Source organism: Oryctolagus cuniculus, chromosome 12 (genome assembly GCF_964237555.1).
Source record: "Oryctolagus cuniculus chromosome 12, mOryCun1.1, whole genome shotgun sequence".
Classification (NCBI taxonomy): Eukaryota; Metazoa; Chordata; class Mammalia; order Lagomorpha; family Leporidae; genus Oryctolagus; species Oryctolagus cuniculus.
Genome location: NC_091443.1, coordinates 28,018,030 through 28,034,457, shown reverse-complemented (window position 1 = coordinate 28,034,457; position 16,428 = coordinate 28,018,030). Strand labels below are relative to the sequence as shown.

Genomic DNA, 16,428 nt, shown 5'->3' with positions numbered 1-16,428 from the left:
ATGTAGCCCATGCTATCTGGACTTATCGGGGCAATAAGCAGCCAAGTTCATTTTCAGGGCAACAAACAAGCCTAAGTGTGCTGAATGGTAAGGGTGACTTTCAATACCATTCTGCTTATCTGGTGTCTCAGCTCCCATTGTTGAAAACATATCACACTAGAATGTGTCACACATTTTATTCCATGGACTGCTTTGTTTAAAGTGTCATCTCAAATCACTGAAAAAATGTACACAAGTCAATGAATGATATCTTTGGCAATTTTCATATATATACATGTTTCATATATATGCATACACAAAATAATCTTCATTTCACACTATAAAAGCAAAGAGATTCCAAAAAAGAAAACACAAAATGAAATAATTTTCCAAAGTTTTAGATTATATTATGGTAAGAATCTATGCATTTCTGCTAAAAGCAATTTAATAGTACATGAGAAAAATGGCCAAAGGCTACTTTTCTCACTTCCTCCTCTGATACTTCTTCACTTTTACTTTCCTTTCTAAAGACAAAATTCTTCTGCTTTTCTTATAGGAGAGAAATAACTACTAAATATCCAAGACTTGTCACTTAAAATTTTAGTCTTCATTCACTTTCTCCAATTTTATAATCCAAGGAATATTTACTATTAATTCAGCTTGAGGTTAGAAGTCTCTCAAATGCCTTCTATTGCTTCTATCCTTAAAATGCTCCAAAGAGCAGACATTGATTTGGGCAGAGATAACCAAGAGAACAGCTCTCTGATGTCTAATGTATTAAAGTAAACATATGGACCCTACATCACTGCATTTAAAATTTCCTCTCTATATTATCTCAGGCTTTATTCAGCTGGAAAGCAAGGGCTGAGCAGTGCTCCCTCTCATAAATTGCTAGCAAGTTTCATAGATATTTCAGCAGTATATTTAAAAAAAAAGGAGTGTAGGTTATATATTTGAGATTTACTCCTGACTTGAGCTTTTAATTGCTTAATTGTTGATAAAGCAGAAAACATTACTATTGCCTAAATTTTTGAAATATCTATCCTTAAAATACTAGTTATGTCAAGTACTACTAAGGGAGATTGAGGGAGATGGAGATGGAGATGGAGATGATGGAGATGATGGAGATGGAGATGATGGAGATGGAGAGAATCTTTCATTTGCTGGTCCACTCCTTAACATCTGCAACAGCCAGGGCTGCGGCAGGCTGAATCCTGGATCCTAGAATTCCATCTGGGGTGCCCACATGGATGGCAGGAACCTAAGTACATGGGGCTTTATCTGCTGCCTCCCAAGTGCATTAACAGGAAGCTGAATTGGAGGCTAGACCCAATACCAGACACACCAATATGGAATGTAGGCATCCCAATGGCAATTTAACCTCTTTGCCACAACACCTACCCCTGCTGTCTCTTCTTATCTGCATGCATCCTTTCGGATCAGGAATCCATGTTTTTAGAATCTCATGTGGAAATGTAGCCACAGTGGTTAGGGATTCAACATATGAGTTTTTGGTTGACATAAACATTCAATTGATAACACTGACAAACATTTTAAAAAACCTTAAGTATATGAATCAATGATCCTCAAGGTTGAGAACTGGTAGTGAACCACAATCTTCCTGAGAAGGAAAATGAACTGGATCTCCAATGAGTTCAGTTTATTCCTTGAACAGAGCTACCAGATTGTGGCACTGAGAAAGGAAACCAGATGGGGCCTTGAGTCTCCCAGAATAAACGGGGATAGAACCAGGTGTCTGTGGAGGCCAAGATGATTGGAGTTTGCAAGGTACTTCATGAGAGTTCAAAGACCAGCACAAGACAGAGCTCCAGGGATACAAATGTCCCATATGCATTCAACTGAGTGCTAATTATTACGTGCATATTAGAAAACCATCCAAATCAGGATTGCCAGAAGTATTAGAAAAGAAACATCAGAAGGAAGAATCACTATATCTCACACTTGGCCAGAAATTCCACAAGCTAGAGTGGAAGACTTCATAATTCCTGGGAAAGATGGTAGACCATTCAACAGTAAGAAAAAAAATAAGCCTTGAGTATATGTTAGTTTAGTCTCACCCAACAAAGTTTGAAAGCAAGATCCCAACAGACTGTATTGTTTTCAACTAACAATTGTATCCCAGAACTAAAAAAAATATTCAAAGGAATACAAAAATATCCAGTCCTTAGCAAAGCAAAATTCATGATGTCTAGCAGTAAAGGAAAAGTTATGGGCATGCCAAAAAAAAAAAAAAATCAACAAACAACAACAACAAAGGAAGAGTAAAGTTATACCCCTTCACATGGAGAAAAATCAATTAAAGTCAACACAACAGTAGAAAGAATTAGTAGCAAATGCATGCAAACATCATGATTTATTTTAAATGTTCAAGACAATTGGGGATTTATCAAAATATTAAGATAAAAATTGAAGATTTAAAAGCAACCCATAGTAGTCTTTTAAAGATGAAAGCTATGATGGGGAGATAAGACAGACATTAGATACATGAATGGCGTATTAGACATTGTAGAAGAAAATGCTATTGAAATTGAATGTAGCAATATTACCAATGAAATATGAAAGGCTTAAAAAAAAGAGAGAACAGAGTGTCAGTGGACTGTGGCACAAAACTGAAAGCATTGTTTCAAGATTAGGCTCTGGGAGATGGTGCTTTGAGCATGGCAGATGATAAAGTAATTATAATTTAAAAAATCTCCAATGGTTCACAGTCCATATTAGCCATGGCATATTCACTGAGAGTACAGTTGAGCCAGGTATAAGTGAACTCAGGAGGTTTTCTGTTGGTGTTTCTGGTTACCATGTGTATACTGTTCTTACTCCTAGCATGCTGGAACTTCTAATTTCTCCTATTAACTGTATTGAGGAGACTGTATATATTCATTTCCATAATGCTCAGAATTTTTCCTAATATTATGAAACTATTAGTGTTTTATATATACTTGAATACCATTTATTGAATGCCATTATATTTACTTAGTACACCTCCAGAAAATAGGTATATTAATTTGAACATAGCAGTTTACAACAAATAATTGAACTGGGCTTTAGCTATCCAATTCCAGGGTAAGTATGTGTTTGGCAGGCTTTTGACTGAAACCAGGCATATTCATATCCAATGAAAGTGTGTCAGATTTCCAAGGGGATAGGAGGGCACACTTGTGAGGTTGCAGCCCACCATTTTTGACAGACAGGGTATGCAGACAGGGTCATTTGAAACTCATAACTCATTCGTAGCTACAGCTGGATACTTCAATTTACATTCAGGGCAGAGTGATTCTTCATTTTAGGTAAATCATCCTAGTGGGCTTGGGATTCAGTTACTGTTGGGAAACAGTTAAATGGAAGTTAGCTTATCCATCAGAATGTTACATGCATTGATAAATGTAGATGTGCCGGAATTTTATGTCTGAAGTATGCTTTAATTCTTTGTAGGGTACTATAAGGAAGCAGAAGACAGATATTTTATGTGTAATTGAATGAAATAGGATATTCTGTGGTAAGGTCATCAGAGGATTCATTATCAAATTTTACTTTTGTAGGAGATAAGATGAGTGGAGGAGCCAGAAAAATAATTTTATGAGAAATTTTTTGGTATTGTGGGTCTAATACTGTTGGTTTGAGGCATGAACAAGTACTTTTAGCTTAGAGTTGAGAAGATACACTTTTCCTATTTTCCTAGCTAGAACCTAGAATTGCACAGTGAGAATTTTTGAAAAACCAGGAAAAATATCTCCGGCAAAGACATGAATTACTACTTCAGCTCCTCTGGAGGGTAGAAATGAGCATTCCTCCATGGTGATGGAAAGGACACTGGTGAACTGCTGGAACAGAAGCAAAAGACGACCCTGTGTGGCAACTAGAAAGGGCATCGTCCTTTGTCAGAATAAGTGACACTCTACAGCATGGAGTTCCAGACATAATTAGAGAGCATTTTGTCTTGCTAAAGTTAGATGCAGCAATCATGGGAAGGAAAACGTTTTTGTAGTGTGGCACCTGATTGGTTCATGTGGCATGTCTCATTAGCTTACAATTTCAGTTTCCTAATTGGTTGCCATCCGTGCTTTCTGAATGGTTGTTATCTCTGCCTTCTGATTGGCATTTATTCTGGCCTCCTGATGGGTTGCTACTCTGCTCTTTCCCTGATTGGTTAAATATGTACGCACTTTTCAAAAAGGGGCCAATCAGAGATACTTTGTGTATAAATGAACCAGCACTCACAAGCTTCTTTGGCGTATCTTCCCTTATATTCCCCCTCTTGATTGCTGTGGCAGAAGGCTTCTTGCTTTCAACAAACTTTGCTTTGCTCACTGTCCCTGTCTCCATGGGAGTTCTTTGACATGGGTCAGGAACTGCGATCATCCTCATCGTCTGGCAAAAATTTGCTGTGACTTGGATACAATGATTTGACTAGGATGACCTCCTTAGATGGATAAGCAAGTGGACTGCTCCTGCTGTTTTTCAAGAAAGCCTCACTCTCTACATAGCTACTCTCTCTCAAGAACACTGGAACCTTGTCAGCCACTCAAAAGCATTTAGTATGGCTTCTGATCTTGAGACACGGGGGTCAGAATTGCTGACTAGGGCTGGATCAATCCCCTGGAGACCAGACTTTGTTTTAATTCTCCTGTCTTGTGTGGATCAGCCCATTGTGAGGAACTGGGATAGACCTTGAGATGACTGATGGATCCTAGCTGGGGCTAAACCCTGGTGCTTCCCAAAACTCTCTTGGCTGGATCCCAGACTCGGACAGCCCATCAGGCTATTGGGCTGAGAAGAGGACTCCCTGCAGGGAGGGGTGCTACTGTGACTGGGTACGGTCTGGAGCAAGGCTATGGGCTCTGTGCCCCAATGCCTCCTTATTTTAACCCAGACTACAGCACCTATAACCTTCTCTTCAGCATCCTCAAGAGCTGTAGCACTAGAGGCTCCACTCCCACTCTTCCTCATCTATACTCTGGGAATGTTGGTCCTGTGTGACTTTGTTTTCTGTCATAGTGATTAGGTCATCCTGGGAGACTGGGAGAAGGTCTTGGAGTACTTGTGAAGTTCAGGCCAAGTCAACATTCTTGTGTTTTTTAAGAGCTCCTGATGAGTCCGCCAGCTCATAAAGGAAATGGGCTGAGAACTGAGCTCTCTTCTTTCTATGGAGATTGATCTGTCAATGAGACTGGGCTTACTCTGGGATGAAGCCATAGGCTCCAGGCCCCACCGTCCCAATGACTCCTTACTTTACCCCACACTCTGATGAGATCTCCCTCTCTTTTTCTGCCTGCCTTGCTACACTGTGAGCTCCAGATGCTCCCACTGTCCCACCGGCTCTCTTCATTTCTAATGAACTCTAATTCCTGATTCTACTAGTTGGTATCTCCTTAACTGTCTAGTTAATTTTGAGTCAGAATTTAGGTATCCTTTGCAGATTCAGGCAGCCTTTTCCACCCAGTCACTTCCTTAGGCATGGACCCTCCTGTGACCTGGGCTTGTAGAGACTGATCCTCTTGTATGTTCTCTGGTGTCCTCCTCCATCATTTTCTGGTCTCTCCCTCTTTTTGGGTCCACCTCCATCAGGTCCTTTTTATATAGCCCATATCTCCCAGGTAACACATTGGGGAGCATATTGATCCTCCTACCATGCTCCTTTATCCCTTCATCTACTTAGTCCTTAACCCAAGCAGTGGCAAGGGGTCGTGCCATCCTTCCGAACTGTAGCTCAACACACCTTTGCAAAGATGCCAGTAGTGAAGTCTCACTTTTACATTCAAGCCTATAAGATATGGCTTAAGGTTAAGAGGCATAAAACAACTGCTTCTCATCACATAAGTGTACTTGCCCAGGCAGAGGCCCAGGTCTAGCACACTGCAGATTTTAGGTAATACAGCAGAGTCTGTGACCAAGGTTTATTTTCTTAGAATACTATGAGTGTTTGCGTGTGTATGTGTATACTGCACCATGAGTGGCACAGTGACTGGTAAGCTCTCTAGGCAGGTACCTGGGACAGAAACTGTGTCTCAAGGTTCTGGGGAATGAGGGGACAAGCAGGGATCTGTACAGTCCCCACAGGATATAACATACAGTACTATAGCATGTTGTTGGCACAGCTTCATATACTTGCTTACCCATTGCCTCTCCCTCTTACTCCTGTTTTCCTGACCTAAACCTTTGACACCACCTCTCAGCTATAGGGCAGGTGGTCATGCCCCTGGATAGGGCTGAAGACATCATCACCCAGTTAAGCCACCTCTTTGAATGGTGGAACCCAATAAAAGGCCAACTTAGTGGTTCCTCCTGCTCTTGATAGCCCTAGGTCTCGCTCTCATTTAGATTCAATCAAGTCTCAAATGGTCATGCTGCTGGAACCTCTCAGGTAAACCTCCTTCTACTGAATACCTCTGGATAGGCCTCTGAAGGAGTTTCCTGGCGTACATCCCTCAACAATGCCCCTTTCTGCATGAAGCAGCTAGACCTGTCTGACATTCTCCATAACAGCAGATAGGTGTATCTTCAGAGGGGAAAATGATAGAGGCCATATGAGCCCATGGAAAGGAAAGAAAACCATAAGAAAAAAATAAAAAAAGATGAGAGGAGCCCTAAGGGAGGGAGAGACATAGGAAATGAAATCTTCAAATGTTGCTGAGTATGCTGAATAGATCTGATTGAGCAGGCTGCACACTTCAGTGCAAAGCAGGCTACTCCAATATCAGTTCCATGGTTAGTTCATATAGCAGCCTCATTTGTGTACAGTTTCTGTTACCTGTTTGTTAATCCTGTCTTCTCATTGGTTGTTATTCTGACTTCCTGATTTGTTGTTATTCTGCTCTTCCTCCAATGGGGTAAATCACTTTTCAGAAAGGGGCCAATCAGAGAGTGACACTTAGTGTATAAAAGAGCCAGCACTTGCAAGCTTCTCTAGTAACAGCTCCAATGGAGTCCCCCTCCTGACTGGGGAGGCAGGAGGTTTCTTGCTTTCAGTAAACTTTGCTTTACTCACTGTCCCTGTCACCATGGAAATTCTTCCATGTGAGACAAAAACTGAGATCGCTCTCGTATCCCACAAGAAATTCACATTCTTGATGAGTCTGATTAATAGATACCATTTATTAATAGGGATTAGCCTTTGGCATACAAACACAAACTGTAACTGAATTATCTGCCAATTGCCTTTTGTTAAAGGCATTTGTGCTCTGATGGGAAGCAAATTAATATCAATAAAAATAACTCACTTTAGGACAAAATATTATTGAAAATCAATCTGATAATTAATATCATCCTAAATGCAACCCACAGACTTGTTGCATATATGAATGTTCAAGAGGAGGTGAAATTGCAAATGAAATGCAGTTGTGATTTCAGCCCTAGTATTACATCATTCTCATGTATAAAAATACTAAAAATGTTTTTAAACATTATAGCATTATAAATTTTGAAGAAAGCAAAACTTATGCAAAAACTGACTTTGACAAATTAGAAGTATTATCCTAACTGTAACTTAATGGACCATGTAATGTGAATGGACATGAGCTTTAAGTTCAAGATTTGTTTAAAATTCACAATTAGTAAGCAAAATATTAAGAATTCATAGGCATGCAATCAAATTTCTACAATAATGAGAAAATAGTGTTTTTCAATAGTTCAACATTTTTCACTGATAGAAATATTGGGCCAGGCATTTCAAATATTTTCAAAATCTTGCAGCCTGACAGGGCATAGGACACTGGTTGCAGTGTCAGTTTCCTTTCCTACATGGATTCTGTTGAACCACTGTGCCTTTGACAGAAGCTCTCACATTTTGTATTTGACATGTGACTTAACTTGCACCCCTATCCAACAGGCTTTCTTTTTTCAAAGAGTTTTTTAAAACATGGAATGCTCAAGCTGACTTACCTCAAATGGTAGAGTTAGAAACATACCAGGGGATTCCAATTCAATCCCATCAAGGTGGCATGTACCAATGCCATCTCACTAGTCCCAGTGATCAATTTCTGTTCACAATTGATCATAATGATATGACTAAGAACCAAATGGATCACATAAATAAGACTAGTGTCTGCAAATACTAGCTGATAGAATCAAAAAGGGAGAGAATGATCCAACATGGGAAGTGAGATACACAGCAGACCCATAGAATGGCAGATGTCCAAAACAGCACTCTGGCCTCAGAATCAGCCTTTATGGCATGTGGATCCGGCTGAAAAGCCCATGAGAGTATTTCAGGCATGGAAAGCCAAGACACTCTGGGGGTAAAAAAAAAAAAAACCTAAATGAAAGATCTCCGCGAGTGAGATCCCAGTGGAAAGAACGGGTCATCAAAGAAGGAGGTACCTTTCTCTGAAGGGAGGGAGGAGAGAACTTCCACTTTGACCATGTCCTTGTCCAAAAATGATCAGAGTCAGTGAACTCAGGGGGCTTCCATAGCCTTGGGAGCTCATGACAAGAGCCTAGGGTGATTACTGAGGCCATACACAAGAGTGTCAATTTGTTAAGTCAACAACAGGAGTCACTGTGCACTTACTCCTCATGTAGGATCTTTGTCCTTAGTGTGCTGTACATTGAGATTTAATGCTATAACTAGTACTCAAACAGTATTTTTCACTTTATGTTTCTGTGTGGGAGCAAACTGTTGAAATCTTTACTTAATGTATGCTAAACTGATCTTCTGTATATAAAGAGAATTGAAAATGAATCTTGATGTGAATGTAAGGGGATAGGGCGTGGGAAAGGGGAGGGTTGCGGGTGGGAGGGACGTTATGGGGGGGAAGCCATTGTAATCCATAAGCTGTACTTTGGAAATTTATATTCATTAAATAAAAGTTAAAAAAAAAAACATGGAATAGAAAACACATTTTGTTGACAGAGTTTGACTTCTTATGGCTTGGGGTTAGCCCTTGTTCTCTCAAGTGGCTTAAATAGTGATGTGTACTTTGCCTTTTATTTCAAATAAATACAGAACAATCAGCAGAAAGTTTAAGAATTTTGATTTTTTATGCGATTTTATTTTAAAAAGTTCTTATTTGTTTATATGAAAAGCAAAGTTACATAGAGAGAGAGGGTGAGAGATAGAGATTAACTTCTTTCTGCTGGTTCACTCCCCAAACGGCAACAATGGCCATGTTAGAGCCAGCAGCATTTTCTGGGTCTCCTTTGTGGGTCACAGTGGCCCGTACACTTGATTCAATCTCTGTTGCTCTCCCAGGTGAACACTGGGTTGGAAGTGGAGCAGTCAGGACATGAACCGGCACCCATATGGGATGCTGGCATCACAGATGGCAGCTTAACCTTCTATGCCACAACGATAGCCCCTTATGAGACTTAAAAAAGAAAAGATAAAATATGGAAGTAACTGAGAATTATAATAGGTCCTTGAAATCTAAAGTTGAGTAAGATTTAATGTATCATTTTTAGACAAAATTTCCTGAAGAGAGATGCTTACAAAATTGTCTTAAATTTCAATCTAACTTGGGAAAATATCACAGTATTAATTGGGGTCCATAGTATTTATTAGAGATGGAATTCAGATTTTATATTTTTTTTTAAAATTCATAGCAATTGTAAAATATATTTTAAGAAGTGTTTAATATGTATGCCTTAGCCTCACCCAAATGTAATCAAAACATGAATTAAAATATTTAGGAAGTAATACTCCTAAGTAGGTAAATTAGTTCACCAACATTTTATCTATACATCTAAGAACCAAGTTCATAACTAATTTGAATAAACTTTTCTTCTGCTAGAAATAGTTTTTCAAAAGAATTATTAAACTACTCAATTTATGAATTATTTTTCTTCAAACTTCTATATCCATTTTAGGCATCTGTTTGAGACACGAGGAAAAAAATGGCAGAGTTTTGAGATAAATGAAGATGGTATGGTAATTATTTTAAAAAATAGATGAACAAGTAATCCTGATTCTTTTGTATTTTTTTAAACTTATTTGACAGGCAGAATGAGACAGTGAGAGAGAGAGCCAGAGAGAAAGGTCTTCCTTCCGTTGGTTCACCCCCCAAATGGCTGCTACAACCGGTGCTGCACTGATCCGAAGCCAGGAGCCAGGTGCTTCCTCCTGGTCTCCCATGCGGGTGCAGGGCCCAAGGACTTGGGCCATCCTCCACTGCCTTCCTGGGCCACAGCACAGAGTTAGAGTGGAAGAGTAGCAGCCGAGACTAGAACCCGGTGCCCATAAGGGATGCCAGCGTCGCAGGTGGAGGATTAGCTGAGTGAACCATGTCGCTGGCCCGAATATTTTGTCTTACCCTCATTTTTTCTGTTATTTTTCAGCTGATTAACTAGTGATTCATAAGAATGTGAGGTACTTTGGCATATTTAATTAGTTGTATTCCTTTTTATTTTCCAAACTGGGTGTTATTTGGTTATCTTTTTCTTTACCATACAAGAATATTGTTGGAGATACTCAGAGCACTTCCTCATTCTAGCGATCTCTCTGTATGTCTGCTTCAGCCCCAGGGATGCCATTCCCAGGTGGCAAGCAGACATTCTAAGAGCTTGTGTTGAATTTAAATTTGACTTACTAGAGTATGAAAGCTTTGAGAGAAGTGCAAAAACACAATATTATTCTTATTACATTATTAAATAAGTTAACACATTATAAAAATAAATTAACACATTAAAATGTTAATCATTACCAACTAGAAGGAAACTTGGTTGGTAATGTTTTTCAAAAACATATTTTTTAAGATATTAGGCATAGCCTTTGAATAATTGGCAAAAATGCATTGAGTTTAGATCACCAATACAATAAAAACCACTTTACAAGATGGACTGACAAGCATGACTTCAAATATGGTTCATCCACATGTGGTATTATCACTTCTAATATTTTTTATTATTCATAGTTCAGTTATTTTAGTTTTAAATTCAGAGAATAAAGTGTGTTCATATTTTAAGTTTAAATATTTTTCAGTTATGGATTTAAAAATTAGGGAAACAGAAAATATAATCTTTTGCAGTTCTACAAAAGGCATAAATTAGCACCCAGTAATACTATTATTTAACTGCTATTTATGAAATAATTTAGTCTACCAACAAGCAATACACACAGGACAGAACTCATATATATTCAAGCTTCACTAATATTGCCTTGGGAAAAGCATGTTGAAAATGAAAACTTGTTGACAAGATTTTTTAAAAATTTTAGCTTTAAACAAGTTACTTCACGCTTCAGAAAAAAAAAAGTACGTGCAAGAAATGCTACAGAATTTTGTGAATGTCTATATAAAATGAGAATATTAGGATAAGAGTAATCTCATGAATATTAATGTAATCGTGAATAAGTAGACTTAACATTTCAAGCCAGATTTCAGCCTATCTGAAGAAGTTACAGACACAAAATAATCATGATCTTTTTCCATCTGAAATTGGAACCATACTATGACAATATTAGGAAAGCAGATTTGTGGTCTAAATAATAAGTACTACTACTTCTACACTACTAACTAAACATAATAAAAATCATACAGTTACATTAATAAATAACCCCAAGCCCAACCAAAGCCCTACTGCCATGTCATCCAGATATAAACTAGGAAGATGCTGGTGAAAGTTTACAAAGAGAAGAGGCATCAAAATGACATAAAAATAGAGATTTAGGCTAAATCATAATTAAGTTTCCATGTAGAGCAAAGTTTGTAAGAGAAGACTCATAAGTGAAAGAGACGATGGGAAGTTTTCTGAAAAATGAAAACAACAAAAACAACAAGTTAGGAATTTAGAGTTGTGTCTGTCAAAATGGAGGCTCTCATGAGATAGTAATGAGAAGACAAACAGACCAAAATGAGAATTATTTACTTTTATTTCCTGTGGAATGTTCAGATAGTTAGTACCCTATTGTTTACATACTTTATGCTTTTTCTGGAATTTATATGATTAATCCTTGAGAGAATTATATTTCTTTTTTTTTTTTTTTTTTTTTAATTTTTTATTTATTTTTTATTTATTTTTAACTTTTATATAATGAATATAAATTTCCAAAGTACGATTTATGGATTACAATGGCTTACCCCCCATACCGTCCCTCCCACCCACAACCCTCCCCTTTCCCACTCCCTCTCCCCTTCCATTCACATCAAGATTCATTTTCGATTATCTTAATATACAGAAGATCAGCTTAGTATACATTAAGTAAGGCTTTCAACAGTTTGCTCCCACACAGAAACATAAAGTGAAAAATAATAGATGATTTTTTTTAATGATGATGAAATCAGATCAGACCTATTGTCATGTTTAATCCCAGTGAGAGTCAAGTTGGGAGTTGATAGTTTCTTTTCTTTTCTTTTTTTTTTTTTTTTTTTTTTTTTTTTTACAGAGGATCAGTTTAGTATGCATTAAGTAAAGATTTCAACAGTTTGCACCCCCATAGAAACACAAAGTGAAATATATTATTTGAGTACTCATTATAGCATTAAATCTCAATGCACAGCACATTAAGGACAGAGATCCTACATGAGGAGTAAGTGCACAGTGACTCCTGTTGTTGACTTTACCAATTGACACTCCTGTCTATGGCATCAGTAATCTCCCTATGCTCCAGTCATGAGTTTCCAAGGCTATGGAAGCCCCTTGAGTTCTCCGACTCTTATCTTGTTTAGACAAGGTCATAGTCAGAGTGGAGGTTCTCTCCTCCCTTCAGAGAAAGGTACCTCCTTCTTTGAAGACCTGTTCTTTCCACTGAGATCTCACTCACAGAGATCTTTTGCCAGAGTGTCTTGGCTTTCCATGCCTGAAATACTCTCATGGGCTTTTCAGCCAGATCCGAGTGCCTTTAGGGCTGATTCTGAGGCCAGAGTGCTATTTAGGGCATCTGCCATTCTATGAGTCTGCTGAGTATCTCACTTCCCATGTTGGATCACTCTCCCCTTTATTTATTCTATCGGTTAGTGTTAGCAGGTACTAGACTTGCTTATGTGCTCCCTTTGACTCTTAGTCCTTTCATTATGATCAATTGCGAACTAACGGTGACTTGATCAGCATAGCCCTGACTGTTAATGAACAACTTAATACATTATCCCTCTTAGTAGTTTTTTTGTCTGTTCTACTTAATATGACTGATTTAATTCTGTAATTAATACACAGTTATTCTTAAGTGTTGAAATTTAACTGAATTGTGATCCCTGTTAAACATAAGAGTAGGAATAAGAGAGGGAAGAGATATATAATTTGGGACATGCTCAAGCTGACTTGCCCCAAATGGTAGAGTTAGAAACATACCAGGGGATTCCAATTTAATCCCATCAAGGTGGCATGTACCAATGCCATCTCACTAGTCCAAGTGATCAATTTCAGTTCGCAATTGATCATAATGAGAGAATTATATTTCTTAAATCTACCTTGTACTTTCAAAAATGTGTTCTAACTCCAGACATATTTTCAAGACTGTATTGCCTATCTTCTAACTTGTGATGAATATTAACCCATTGTTAATGTCCCAGAATATAGTATTCTGTATGTTTACATTTCATTATATGTCCTATAAATTTTTATTTCATATATATTGCTATTTTGAAGTGATATACAAACATTTTTAAATAACAGAAAAAAGATTTAAAATAAAAGAAACAAAAGACAAGTTTACCCTGGTGGTTTCTTTGCAGTATTTGCCATTCTCCCACCTCCTCTGCAATGCTGAACCAGATAAATTTACTATGCATTCACTGATATCTTTTGATTCATGAATTCTTTTTGAAAAACACTGACTTCTTGTAATGGTAGTTGAATGTTTAGATCTTTGTCAATGTTATTATTTCTATATTATAATTTACCCACCATCCTACTGTGACTGTATTAATTTTAGTTGAATCAATATTGAATGTTTATATTGCTTTTCCTATCTAAACATTATCTATTGCTTAACATTTCAGGGTGTTACGATTATGCTTACTACTTTCCGGCTAGGTAATAATTGCCTCATCTGTGATTTACTCAACTTTCCTCTGATAACTTTTCACATAAACTCTCAAAATTTTTTTTCTGTATGGTCAATTTTAATTATGAAATTGATGATTGTATTAGTTTTCCAGGGCAGTCACGACAAGGATCTCCAACTGGCTGAGTTAAAATAACAGAAGTTTATTACTGGAGGCAAAAGGTCTGAAATCCAGTTTCAGGAGGGCCATGCATATCTGGCACCTTTCGTGGAGAGCCTGCCCTACCTCCTCCCCACTTGGGGTGCTGGGCAAACCTTTGGTAAGCTTTAGCTTCCAATTGCAACACTTCATTCTCTGCCTCTTCTAGCCACATGGTGCTCTCTGCCTTCCCTTCCACTCCAGTATCTGTGTACCTTATAATGACACCTGTCAAATTGGATTAGTGTATTGATGGTAGATATTGTTCTACATATTATGTGTTACACATCCAGTGCATATAAAGCACCATTTTATGTTTATTTCTTATTCTCTAATCTGCTCATCTTTCAAAGAATGTTTTACATTAAATTATACAGGTATTACTTAAATTCACTATCATATTTGCTTGAAAGAGTATCAAACATTTAATGTCTATCTACTTCATTGTGTCTTTTGACTTTGCTGTCAAATTTTCTTTTTAATCTTTATTTTTTCCTTCATAACCTTACAACTTAGTATTTCCTATTTAAAAACTATTAAACACAGTTGTCTTCAAGTATTTTCTGTTAACTTATAAAGATAATTATGAGCTAAATATCTATCCTAGTTATTTCACATACCACATATTCTACATGTAAATGAAAAAAATTGCTACTCTATAATGATTTGTTTTAACATTTTCATACTAATATCTATTTTTGGTTCTCGCTTTGTCCTAATTCTGTTTATTAAATAACCACACTAATCTTCTATTGCAGCTTTGATTTTTTAGAGTTTTGTAAGACAAAAATGCTTTAGTAAGTAGCTTAATAATCAGATCTATAGTTATACTGCTGTGGTTTGTTGATTTTTTTCATATTCACCTTTATTAATATTATCTGGCATATGCACATGAGGAATTCTGAGTGAGTCAGAAGAATAATTAGTATTAACATAATAATAGCTGTGTCAGTCTTTCTTGCCCCAGTCCTTACCTCTGTGGTAAAATAAGAAAAGTCAGGCAGAACAGTTCCTGCCTGAGTAAAAGCTACTGTGTAAGAGAAGGATGGAGAATATGCACTGTTTTCTACAGAAGAGAGATGCAGACATAGGACAATGGAACAGGACAAAGATCCAGAAATGAACCCGAAGATATGATCAACCCGTGTTTACTGAGGGTGTGAGGAACACATTTCAGGGAAAGGCTAGATATCGATCTTGGGAAAACTGGATATTCATAGGTAGAAGAATGAAACTTATACCTTACACAAAAATAGTCAAAATGGATACAATATTTAAGACCTGAAACTATAAAGCTCCCAGAAGAACACTTTCAGGATATTACTCATGGCAATGAATTTCTGGATATGAAACAAAGAGCACAAACAGACAAGTGGGACTGCATCAAGCCAACAAGAATCTGTGCAGTTGAGAGAGAATCCACTACAGGAGAAGACAACTACAGGATGGGAGAAAGTGTCTGTAAACCACATGTCTGCTAAGGGATTGATATTCAAAACATGTAGGAAACTCTTATGAGTCAACAGGGAAACACCAAATAACCTGATTGAAAATGGGCAAAAGATTTCACCAAAGAAATACACAAATGTACAACAGGTATACAAAAAACGCTTAACATCATTAATCACTAATCACTAGGGAAATGCAAATCAAAACCACAATGAGATTTCAACTCATACTTGTCTGAAAGTTTTATATATGTGCATATATATACGTATATAAAATATACATATATGTTTATATGTATATATGTGTGTGTATATATATATACATATATAAAACAAATATTTTTAAGGCTATGGAGAAACTGGAACCGTTGCAAACTGCTGGTGGGGACATAAGTTATTGAAAAACAGAATGCAGGTTTTTTGAAAAATGAAAAGTGGATCTACTCTATGATCTAGTAACACAACTTGTGGGAATATATGTAAAGAAACTGAAAACAGGGTCTCTAAGAATTATGTGCAAACTCTGGTGAATTGCAGCACTACTGGCAACAGCCATGGTTCGTGAGAATCCTAAATGTCCATCACCTGATAAATGGATAAAGGAACTGCGGTATAGATACACAAAAGGAAATCCTGCCTTTGGTGAAAAATGGGGATGTACCCAAAAGACACTACACTAAGTGAAACAACTAGTCATAGAACAAAAATTATTTTTACGGCCCCACCTGTACGATGTGTCTTCTATTTTGTGCTGCTGTAACAAAATGCCTGCACTAGGGAATTCATGATGAATAGAAATGTGTTGACTCACGGTTTTGGAGGATGGGAAATCCAAAATCAAGGTGTCAGCGTCTGGTAACCATTTTCTTGCTGTGCAATCCTATGGTATAAAATCAAATGAGGGCAAAGGG

At 37.4% G+C, this 16,428-nt stretch overlaps 1 long non-coding RNA gene across 4 annotated transcripts in view; it reads right to left on the bottom strand.

Moving 5' to 3' along the window:
* The window catches only part of LOC103351248 (uncharacterized), a 406,717-nt gene that overhangs the window by 168,239 nt on the left and 222,050 nt on the right, over nt 1-16,428 (bottom strand). For 2 of the 4 annotated variants that reach the window (XR_011380450.1, XR_011380455.1), the window contains exon 10: nt 11,891-16,397. The exons of the other annotated variants lie outside the window; for them this stretch is intronic. This is a non-coding gene — a long non-coding RNA (uncharacterized lncRNA). Of the gene's footprint in view, nt 1-11,890; nt 16,398-16,428 lie in introns of those variants that run through there. 4 annotated transcript variants of the gene reach the window in all.